The sequence below is a fragment of the Oryx dammah genome, unplaced genomic scaffold, assembly GCF_014754425.2.
Source record: "Oryx dammah isolate SB20612 unplaced genomic scaffold, SCBI_Odam_1.1 HiC_scaffold_27, whole genome shotgun sequence".
Taxonomy (NCBI): domain Eukaryota; kingdom Metazoa; phylum Chordata; class Mammalia; order Artiodactyla; family Bovidae; genus Oryx; species Oryx dammah.
The window spans coordinates 126,956,768-126,969,338 of record NW_024070211.1 but is presented as its reverse complement, the minus strand read 5'-3'; the positions used below and the strand labels follow the sequence as shown (position 1 = coordinate 126,969,338).

Here is a 12,571-nt window from a genome sequence, read left to right as displayed (position 1 = left end):
ATATTTGCTTTCTTCCAACTAACCTGGAAATAATTCTTTGGGGAACTGATGTTTCACATGAAATCACCGTGTGTACAAAAATCTATCAATAGCTCACTTCTGCTTCTAAACCCAGCTCCTCAAACTGCAGTCATTCTTGCTTAGTAGAGGATAGAAGCAGCTTTTTATTTTTCATTTGTTAATTGAAGGTCACTCATCCATCCTAATAAAAACCAAGACTCTACAAAAAGTTGATTTAGGGTACTGTTTGTTATTTTTTATTTAGAGAGAAAAAGAAAAGTCTGCTACTTGGCCATGCTTTAAATTAGAAACAGAGAACATGAAACACTATTTACCAGATATACTTCAGTTTTATATTAGAGTCAATTAAAAGAAAGAGAGTGGGAGATAAAAAGAAAGGAAACAGAAAGGGAGGGGAAGAGAGAGAGACAGAACTTTAGGATTTGCCAAGCCCTGAGAGGCTCTTACTCATAATGATCCTTGGAAAAACAAAGCAGAACCCTTTAGATAAAAAAATAAATAGGCTTTACTGGAATTAGCTATAAATTAAATTTTAATTACTGTTTAATATCTGAGAGCATAGCAAATCTTGCTGTTTGTTTAACTTAGACAAAGGACATAAAAGAGCACATGTAACTTGCATGTGGGAAAAGGTAGCTTTTTTTTTTTTTAATCATCTTAATTTTGCTGACATTTCAGGGAGTGCTTCTAAATAATTTTAAAACCAAGTTTCATATTTGCACCTATATAGACAATGATATCATTTCTAGGTAATCTAGATAATGTCTCGAATAAAATAAAACAACAACAAAAAATCTATCCAGTTGATAGACCAAAGTTTTCTCAGCTTAATAAAATGCTTACATTTCTGCTTTCAGGGCAAGTGTCACAAATTCTCACCTTTTTTTTAAAATCATATATGAAATGTTCAATCAATATTGTGAACCTTTATCTCATTTCCAGTTTCTTCATATATCTCTTGAAATTCAAACAAGTATGGTTTTCCTCTTTAAGCTATAATTTTTCACCTGAAAACTATTTATGATTGAATCTTTAAATTGGTTTTGAACAAAGCTAACTATTTAAACAAACCCTACATTGAAACAGAGAAAAGAGAGTCTTCCTCTACAAACCATATACTGATGTACCTGTTTTTACAAACCAGAACTCTGACTTAAATAGGTTGTGTAAAATCTGGAAAATCTGCACTGTTTAGAAGTCCGTTATACAGAGTGAAGTAAGTCAGAAAGAAAAACACCAATACAGTATATTAAGGCATATATATGGAATTTAGAAAGATGATAATGATGACTCTCTATGCGAGACAGCAAAAGAGACACAGATGTAAAGAATAGACTGTTGGACTCTGTGGGAGAAGGTGAGGGTGGGATGATTTGAGAGAATAGCATTAAATCCTGTATATTATCATATGTGAAATAGATCGCCAGTCCAGGTTCGATATGAGACAGGGTGCTCAGGGCTGGTGCACTGGGATGACCCTGAGGGATGGGATGGGGAAGGACATGGAAGGGGGGTTCAGGATGGGGAACACATGTACACCTGTGGCTGATTCATGTCAATGTATGGCAAAAACCAGCACAATATTGTAAATTAATCAGCCTCCAATTAAAACAAATAAATTAATTTAAATTTTTTTTATTTTTTTTGGTTTTTTATTTTTAAAATTTATTTATTTTTTATTTTACTTTACAATTCTGTATTGGTTTTGCCATACATTGACATGAATCCACCACGGGTGGACATGCGTTCCCAAACATGAACCCCCCTCCCACCCACCTCCCCACAACATCTCTCTGGGTCATCCCCGCGTACCAGCCCCAAGCGTGCCATATCCTGCATCGGACATAGACTGGCAATTCGATTCTTACATGATATTATACATGTTTCAATACCATTCTCCCAAGTCATCTCACCCTCTCCCTCTCCCACTGAGTCCAAAAGTCCGTTATACACATCTGTGTCTTTTTTGCTGTCCTGCATACAGGGTCATCATTGCCATCTTTCTAAATTCCATATATATGTGTTAGTATACTGTATTGGTGTTTTTCTTTCTGGCTTACTTCACTCTGTATAATCGGCTCCAGTTTCATCCATCTCATTAGAACTGATTCAAATGCATTCCTTTTAACGGCTGAGTAATACTCCATTGTGTATATGTACCACAGCTTTCTTATCCATTCATCTGCTGATGGACATCTAGGTTGTTTCCATGTCCTGGCTATTATAAACAATGCTGCGATGAACATTGGGGTTCATGTGTCTCTTTCAATTCTGGCTTCCTCAGTGTGTATGCCCAGTAGTGGGATTGCTGGGTCATAAGGTAGTTCTAAAAATGAAGTTTGACAGTGGTCCTTGAGTAACATCCCTCTGAGTGTCTGCCCAGGACCATCCTTGTTTTCTCCACTCTTGTGATAAGAGTGTATTCATTGTTAGTTTGTTGTGCCTACAGTTCTGAGATACATTCTATTCTATTGTATGTATCCTAGGCTTCTTTCAGCTTAACACTGGATGTTGTTAAATTAACTGGTTTTTTGTATAATGTTTTATTAGGGCATGCTCAGTGAGTCCATTTCCAAATTAATTAACTTAATCAATGTGCTGAAAAATCCTTCCCTCTCAAAATGAATGTGATGAGAGGTGAAATATTCCTATTTAGTAATATTAGTCTTGGCTGGAAAGGTTTTTAAATATGTCCAGTATAATTATATAATAAAAGCATTGCATTTTCACATTAGAGTATCAGATTTAAATAAGGACAAACTGTTACAAGAAGTAATGGATTTACTCTAACAAAAACCAGTTCCTCTATAATGTAATTGCTAGTACTAGTTTATAGAGAAGTCCAAGTATGGAAATAGAAAGTAAATAACTAAATTAAAGAATTTGGACTTATTTTAAAGAGTAAATTTATTATTTAAACTACAACTATATATTAAAGATAACATATTTATGTTGATATTTTTTGTAAATATGAAACTATTTATAAGTGTATTTATCAAGTATATTCAAACATAATTACTATTTAAGAATAAGTAAATTTTCATGGGAACAAAACAATAAATTGTTCTAAGAATGCAAATGACCCGCTGCTTGGTACAAAAACTAGACCATTATTTGAATGGATTAAAACTTCATAATTTGAAATAGAAGGCACATAAGTAACATCTTTCTTCCCCAAATCATAATATGATTTGCAATCTTGTTTGGCTCAGTGGTAATGAATCCTCCTGCCAATGGAGGAGATGCAGCTTCAATCCTGGGTCAGAAAGATCACTTGAAGAAGGTAATGGCAACCCACTCCAGTATTCTGTCTGTGGAAAATCTCACAAACAGAGGAGCTCGGCAGGCTACAGTCCATGGGGTCACAAAGAGTCGGATATAACTTAGTGACTAAACAACAACAAACCTTCTACTCTTGTAGACTTTCCTTGGCCATATTCACTGATATGACTATGTACAAGGAGAAAGCAAAGTAAGCCCTTCCATCTATAGCATCTTCTTAATAGTTAGGAAAAACAAAACCCAAGAATGATTGGATATTACTTATCCGGTTAGCATTTGCTGATGGAACATTAAGATGTAACATAAAAGTATGAGTTGCAGAATCAAAAAATCATTTAGTAACTTATGCTCTTTGAATTTAATTTTCCTAATTTTAATATAAAAATTAAAAAACAGTGTGGAGTTTTTCTTTGTGCTTTATTCAGATTTTGTGTCCTTTTTACTGCTCAAAAACCTTAAGCTTTAACTTTGTAAAACAAACAAAAAAAGTTGGACTCAGGATTCCTTCTCTATTTGGAATGTTTTTCTCACCCATCTTCTCCAGTTTCAGTTCTATCTTGAGTATTTCCCTCACCCTGGCCATAGTCTTTATTGTTCAGTTGCTCCATCACGTCAGACTCTTTGTGATCCCCGGGACTGAAGCATGCCAGGTCTCCGTGTCCCTCACCATCTCCTGGAGTTTGCCCAAGTTCATGTTCATTGCACTGGTGATACCATCCAGCCATCTCATCCTCTGATGCCCTCTTCTCCTTCTGCCCTCAATCTTTCCCAGGATCAGGGACTTTTTCAATGAGTTGTCTATTTGCATCAGATGACAAAAATACTGGAGATTCAGCTTCAGCATCAGTCTTTCCAGTGAATATTCAGAGTTGATCTCCTTTAAGATTGATTGATTTGATCTCCAAGCTGTCCAAGGGACATTCAAAAGTTTTCTCCAGCACCACAGTTCAAAGGCATCAATTCTTTTGCATTCTGCCTTCCTTATAGTCCCGCTCTCACAACCATACATGACCACTGGGAAAAAGCACTGATGTTAATAAGGCTAGTGAATGCAATGAAATTCCAGCAGAACTATTCAAATCCCTAAAGGATGATGCCATCAAGGTTTTGCATTCATTATGTCAGCAAATCTGGAAGACCCAGCAGTGGCCACATGACTGGAAAAGGTCAATCCGCATCTCAGTTCCCAATAAACATAGTTCCAAAGAATGTGCTAACCGTCAGACAATCACACTCTTCTCCCATGCTAGGAAGGTCTTTAACTTATGCAAACCAGGAACTTCCAGATGTCCAAGCTTTGTTTCGAAAAGGAAGAGGAACTAGAAATTAAATTGACAACATTCGCTGGATTATAGAGAAAGCAAGAGAATTTCAGAAAAAACAACGATCTCTGTTTCATTGACTACACTAAACCCTTTGACTGTGTGGATCATGACAAACTGTGGAAAACTCTTAGAGAGATGGAAATACCAGACCATCTTACTAATCTCCTGAGAAACCTGTATGCAAGTCAGGAAGCAACAGTCAGAGCCCTGTATGGAACAACTGATAGGTTCAAGATGGAGAAAGGAGTACAACAGGACTGTTTGCTGCCACCTGTTTGATTAACCTATACGCTCAACACCTCATGAGAAAAGCCAGGTTAGATGAGTTACAAGCTGGAATCAAGATAGGAGAAACATCAACAACTTCAGATATGTGGATGATACCACTTTAATGCTAGAAAGCAAAGAGGAACTAAAGAGCCTCTTGATGAGGGTGAAGAAGGAAAGCGAAAGAGCTGGCTTAAGACTAAATATTAAAAAAACTAAAATCATGGCATCCGCCCACATTGCTGCATAGCAAACAGAAGAGGAAAAGTGGAAGTAGTGACAGATTTCCTCTTCTTGGGCTCCAAAATCACTGCACATGGTGACTGCAGCCATGAAATCATAAAACGATTGCTTCTTGACAGGAAAGCTATGACAAACCTAGATAGTATGTTGAAAAGCAGAGACATTATACTGGAGGAGGAAATGGCAAACTGCCCCAGTATACTTGCTGTTAGAACGTTATGAACTGTATAAAAAAAAGCACAGTCTTTATCAATCTCATAATCCTATTTTAACTTCTAAAAAGCATATAACACGACCTAGAATTGCATTATGTAATGCAAATGGTGATTGCAGCCATGAAATTATAAAAACTCTTACTCCTCGGAAGGAAAGTTATGACCAACCTAGACAGCATATTAAAAAGCAAAGACATTACTTCTTTGTCAACAAGGTCCATCTAGTCAAGGCTGTGGTTTTTCCAGTGGTCATGTATGGCTGTGAGAGTTGGACTATAAAGAAAGCTGAGCATAGAAGAATTGATGCTTTTGAACTGTGGTGTTGGAGAAGAGTCTTGAGAGTCCCTTGGACTGCAAGGAGATCCAACCAGTCCATCCTAAAGATCAGTCCTGGGTGTTCATTTGAAGGACTGATGTTGAAGCTGAAACTCCAATACTTTGACCACCTGATGCGAAGAGCTGACTCATTTGAAAAGACCCTGATGCTGGGAAAGATTGAGGGCATTAGGAAAAGGGGATGACAGAGGATGAGATGGTTGGATGGGTATGGGTGGACTTGGGGAGTTGGTGATGGACAGGCAGACCTGGCGTGCTGCTGTTTATGGGTTCACAAAGAGTCAGACACAACTGAGTGACTGAACTGAACTGAATGTGTGTACCTATTTATCCTCTGCTGTCCCATGAGTAACATGAGATCAGGATTTTGCTCTATATTGTTCACAACTGCTTCCCTGGTTATGTAGAAACTGTGCACAAAAAAATATATTATTATGCATTAAAATAGTTGTAAATAACTAAATGAATATTAAGAGACTCAATAGGATTGTGACCTGGAGCAACTTACCTTAGTTTTATTAAGGGATAATGATATTTTCAAGGGGTTGTTAAGTTAGATAATGAATGTAAAGTACTCATCTCTGTGGCTGGAATATTGTAAAGGCTCCTGTATTATGATGTCTGCTGTTATTATGAGTTTTATCTCTAAAAGGGTTGTTTTTGGTTTGATTTTTACTTTTGCAGTTTTGTGGGTCTTTTGCAGTTTTGCTTGTTTTTTTGTTTTGTTTCGTTTTGTTTTGTTTTGAGGGGTATGAGATTGTGTAAGAATCACAGGCATTTAGAAGGCCAGACTATTTCTTCTTTAATTCTCTGCCCACTAAGAGACCAGGAAGTCCACTTACACTGGGGCAGTTCAGAACAAACTATTTGGCTACATAAAATGGACATGTTTATTCCTTATGCAGCCTGTACTTACATGTAACATTAAATGAACATCTTGAAAAGCATGGGAGGAGGGCCTGTGATGAGACCTCTCTAGCAGGACTTCATTGGGCACCTGGGTTGAAACACTCTTGGACTCTTTCTAAATCTGGCCAAATGGATCACCAGCAGCCTCCAAAGAGAGTTAATGCTAGAGGTTATGTCTACTTTGTGTCACATATCACCAAGTAATTCCATCAACTCAAGGTTCTGTATCCAGTAGACAAAAAGTAGCCATACTGCTTATTCTTTCCATATATTTATTGCTTTCTTCCTGTAAGTTTTGGCACTATTCTGATTGGCACAGGCTTTCCTTTCGGATACATGGTTTGTGTTTTCTTGTGGGAAAAGCTGAGCATTTGGGAAATTAAATTAGATAAATTAGCATAAAGAAGCAGTACACCGTAGAGTCGGCGATTCTTTCATTGCTTGTATTTTCTCCTTCCATGAATAGTTTTGCTCAGGATTAGCATGGAGTAAACTAGTTTGGAAATTTCTATCTCATATCAAAACCAAGAAAGCTGTGGTACATATACACAATGGAATATTACTCAGTCATTAAAAAGAATACATTTGAATCAGTTCTAATGAGAGGGATGAAACTGGAGCCTATTATACAGAGTGAAGTAAGCCAGAAAGAAAAACACCAATACAATATGCTGCTGCTGCTGCTGCTGCTAAATCGCTTCAGTCATGTACAACTCTGTGCGACCCCATAGACGGCAACCCACCAGGCTCTCCCATCCCTGGGATTCTCCAGGCAAGAACACTGGAGTGGGTTGCCATTTCCTTCTCCAACCAATACAGTATACTAATGCATATATATGGAATTTAGAAAGATGGTAACGATAACCCTGTATGCAAGACAGAAAAAGATACAGATGTGTTGAACAGTCTTTTGGACTCTGTGGGAGAGGACAAGGGCGGGATGATATGGGAGAATGGCACTGAAATATGTAAATTATCACATGTGAAACAAATCGCCAGTCCAGGTTCAATGCATGATACAGGGTGCTTGAGGCTGGTGCACTGGGAGGACCCAGAGGGATGGGATGGAAAGGGAGGTGGGAGGGGTTTCAGGATGTGAAACACATGTACACGAATCCTGTGACAGATTCGTGTCAATGTATGGCAAAACAAATACAATATTGTAAAGTAAAATAAATAAATAAAACTGAAATTTTAAAAAATCAAAAAGAAAATACACACACACACAAAAACCAAATGGGAAACAAAGGCAAGTATTTTGTTCATACTGTGACAGCACTAACTTTGACTATAGAGAAGCATGATACCTGGGGTTAGCATGGTAAGGAAAGTGGTAATTTGCAGACAATGCTAGCAAGGATAAAATTCCTAAGGAAGGAAATTTAGGTTGCTTGATCCATTGCCCTTTATCACATGGAAATTGTCTTTCTGATGCTAAATTCTTGTGTTTTTATAAAAATGTGACAATACACCATTTAATGGCTTCCCTGGTAGCTCAGAAGTTAAAGCGTCTGCCTGCAATGTGGGAGACCTGGGTTCAATCCCTGGGTCGGGAAGATCCCCTGGAGAAGGAAATGGCACCCCACTCCAGTATTCTTGCCTGGAGAATCCCTTGGACGGAGGAGCCTGGTAGGCTGCTGTCCATGGGGTTGCAAAGAGTCGGACACGACTTACTTAAAACATGGGTAGCTTTATGTTTCTCACACAAAATGATGCTATTTTATTATTTGTGAGAGAAAACTATTAGAGAATTTAATTTAAATTAGCCATATGAAAACTATGTTAAAAATAATAGTTAACCTAACTTGGAATATTCACTATAGGTTAGATATTATACTAAGCACTAGACACGATTTAACTCATTTAACCTTCCAATCAATCCTATGTAGTACTATGGTTATCCTATATTGTAGAGTAGGAAAAGAAACAGAAGATTATGGATTTTAAATGACTTGTCCAAAGTCGCACTTTCAGTAGGTGGTACAGCCCAGATTTAATCTTAGGTCAGGTTTCAAAACCCACTCTGACTTGATGTTACCTGCTCCTAGTTGATCCAAAAGAGAATTAAAAGGCATGGTTACATTACACATGGTGTATAATGGGTTTGTTGACACACTTATGCCAGCTGCCTCTATAACTCTGCTTAGTGCATATTGTGCATATAACTTAGTGCATATAACTCTGTCAAAAGTGCATATTACTCTGTCAAAAGTGCATATTGAATAGTGTTCTAAAATAATTATATGTAGAGAATATGAAATGGAAACAATCCAGACCCACAAACCACATTTTCTGTTCTGTGGTTATACTAGGATAACATTTAAAGAAAGCAGACAGAGATTTTCATAAAACAATCTCTAAGCCTATATAATCACTTTTAAAAATTTGGAATAGGTTATATTGGTTGCAGGTTAGCATTTGAAAAAATAGCCAACTATTTTAGTATTTCATTTAAACAAACCACTGTATTTACCAAATACATATTTTGGTTTTTATTTTCAAGTTGATTTTATTTGGCCTAATGTATTTATATGTATTAATGAATGATTTTAAAAGAAAACAGTATGCATCACTAGAAAAATGTGAACCATTTTTACCACTAGACATTGATATAAATCATGTCAGATAGCATTTGTCTACATTTAAGTTGGACAGAACATGGAGGAAGAAATAAAAGGAATCAAAGCTATAGGCTAATGTTGTAGATAGTAGGACATATTTTATACAAAACAAACTGAAAATGATTTGACAATGGTTCACTATGTTACAGGAGAAGGCAATGGCACCCCACTCCAGTACTCTTGCCTGGAAAATCCCATGGACGGAGGAGCCTGGCAGGCTGCAGTCCATGGGGTCGCTGAGAGTTGGACACGACTCAGTGACTTCACTTTCACTTTTCACTTTTGTGCATTGGAGAAGGAAATGGCAACCCACTCCGGTGTTCTTGCCTGGAGAATCCCAGGGACGGGGGAGCCTGGTGGGCTGCCATCTATGGGGTCGCACAGAGTTGGACACGACTGAAGCGACTTAGTAGCAGCAGCAACAGCAGCACTATGTTACAACAATATAGAGAGTAAATGGAATATCAGGATTTCTAAAGCAGAAGTATATGGTTTGAGTTATATATGGCAGGTTATCTATGTTGACCATATTATTAACATAATTTTGTAAAACATTCAAAATAAGCTTTACGTGTCTATTGAAATGATTTCATGTGTCCTCTCAAGTATTTGTTTGGCTTTGATTTCAATAAGTCATTTACAACAGAATTTCATTCTATCATTTCAAAATTTTCCCCATACTATGGTATAGTGCTTAGTCACTCAGTTGTGTCTGATACTTTGAGACCCTATGGACTGTAGCCCACTAGGCTCCTCTGTCCATGGGATTCTCCAGGCAAGAATACTGGAGTGGGTTGCCATGCGCTCCTCCAAGGGATCTTCCCAACCCAGGGACTAAAGCCATGTCTCCTAAGTCTCCTTCATTACAGATGAATTTTTTACTGCTGAGCCACTGGGGAAGCCCCCTATGGCATTGTTTGGGTCTAGAGGGAAATGTGGTATATTCTTTTATCACATAATAAAAGAATAAGAAACATGGGTTTTTTTGGTCTGTAATCACAATAATCACAATTTTAAATGAGAATAGATACCAGCAGCTGATTTTTAAATCTTTAACTTTCAAGCTAGATTGAGACAGTAGTCATTAGCAAAGTGGGAATTCTCAGAGAAACAGAAATACAAACTATCATAGAGAAAAGAAAGAAGTTTAAATGTACACAAGAAAAATTAAATTTGTTTTCCAACTAACTACAGTTGGCATTTTATTTTACTTACTTTCAATCTTTTCACATGTGAATGCTATAAATATCAACAGTTATAAATGCTGTTTGTTTTATGTTCCTCAGCTCATATCTTTCAGCTCCTACTTCTATCATGAATAGCTATTTTTGAAAACCTTTTTTAATGTTTGTTTTCATTCATTCCAATTTAGTTCTTAAAAACAATATTTCTGACGCTGTCTAAGCAAACCCTCCAACTCTTGTGGTCATAATTTGAAAACTATGAAATTTTGTTTATATATGTATATGTCTTAACCAATGGACCTGAATATAAGTGTGTTCAGCAGAAAAGGGCAAAACAACCCAGTTAAGGAAAACATTTTTTTCCCATGATGATAGCTGAGTTATCTAAATTCTGTTACTAAAAAAGGGCATGGGCATTTTATATTTGCATGGGTAAGCAGTCTTTCCCTAAATAATAGGTGGTATTCCATAGACACAGGGTAAACTCAAGACAGGCATTTAAAAATAAGACCATGTGGACAAATTCTTTGTGTTCAAAATTTTCAACATAGAAGAGTTCTAAATTAAGAGAAGTAAACTACACATAATGTGCATAAACGATTTGAAAAGAATATTTTTGTTAGACTTCTCATGTTCATTAATTCTCTTCACTCTCATTGAACACAAAACACTCATCACTGCTGTGGCATTTTATCAAGAATAGAGCCATCTTTGCCTCAGTGATGTCTTCACTGAAATAGCAGAACTCATGCCACTCCTTTATTCAGAAACTTTCAAAGAGTGTTTTCTTTAGAGTATCATTTTTACACTGTTTCTTGATCCCTGTCTGCTTCTCACCACTATCATGCATTGCAAAGTCAAGTCAAATTAAGGACTCTCTAATATGCAAATACCAGCAGTTCTCAGCTGTTTCTGTTTTGATGGACTCCAAATGGATTGCACAGTTGTTGGCCTGTGACTGTCTCACACACAGTGATTGATCTGTGGGCCATCTTGTTCATGAAGCCTTTCAGAGAAGTTTCCCTGAGAGCACCCACTTCTGTGAAAGGCATGCATTTAAATTCCATAAATCTTGATTTGGATTGGATTCACTTTCAAATCCTTTAAATTACTAGAACTATACATAGGATCATAGGCCTATAGCTGCAAGAGATTTCAGAGACAATATAGCTTAAACTTTGCATTTTAAAATATAGAAAACAACCTTGGCATCCCAGTCTAACTATAATATCCTGGGAATACAGTCTATTTAATATAAGGTGATAGTTAAAACCTTCTTAAAGTTTCCAAAGAAGTCATTGGCTTGAATTATATAGGGTGGATTATCTAGGTTGATCATCTTAATTGCATAATTGTCTAAAAACTAAAATGAGCTTTAAGTCTTTCTAATGAAATGATTTCTCATGTCTTCCTACATATATGTTCTGTTTTGATATTAAGTACTGTTTCTAGTGGAATCTTGTCTATTATTTTAAAACTTTACCCATAATAATTCTTCATAAAAGAGGTAGTACTTGAGATGGTCTTTGATCATAGGTAAGGCAGCCATATACAATCTTGTAGAGCAGATGTGCATTCAAGCTAAAGAGCAGCAGTACTTGTCATTAATGACATCTACTCCTGAAATCTATTTCTATATGAACTCCATCTAGCCAGTTTTTAAATTTTGTTTTACACATGAGAACTTGCAGTAAAAGGAGGTAATATTTTTATGTCTTACCTATTGCTAGGCCAATTAAAAAAAATTAGTAAAGCTGAATGAATCTCATTGGTTGCTAGATTTATATTTTTATCAACTCTTTGGTAAAGAGTTCTTTATTCTTTTCTTATTTAAAATTTCTTCTTTTTTATTTTAAATTTATTTGTTTTAATTGGAGCTAATTATTTTACAATATTGTGCTGGTTTGGGGTTCAGTATGGGGATACACATGTACACCTGTAACTGATTCATGTCGATGTATGGCAAAAATTTGTGTCTTCTAAATACAATGTTATTTTTCTCATGATTGGTCTACATAATCACTGCTACCACACAGGAGGTATACAAACAGAACAACCATAAATAACCATAAAAAGACTATATAAATAGAACTGCTTGTGTGGCATAGTGAAAAGAGCCTTATCTATGTGAGAATTTGATGACAAATTCAAAGTTTCACATTAATTAG

At 36.4% G+C, this 12,571-nt stretch overlaps 1 protein-coding gene across 5 annotated transcripts in view; it reads left to right on the top strand.

Moving 5' to 3' along the window:
• The window catches only part of CALCRL (calcitonin receptor like receptor), a 133,574-nt gene that overhangs the window by 97,779 nt on the left and 23,224 nt on the right, over positions 1 to 12,571 (top strand). The gene's annotated exons all lie outside the window — the stretch shown is intronic.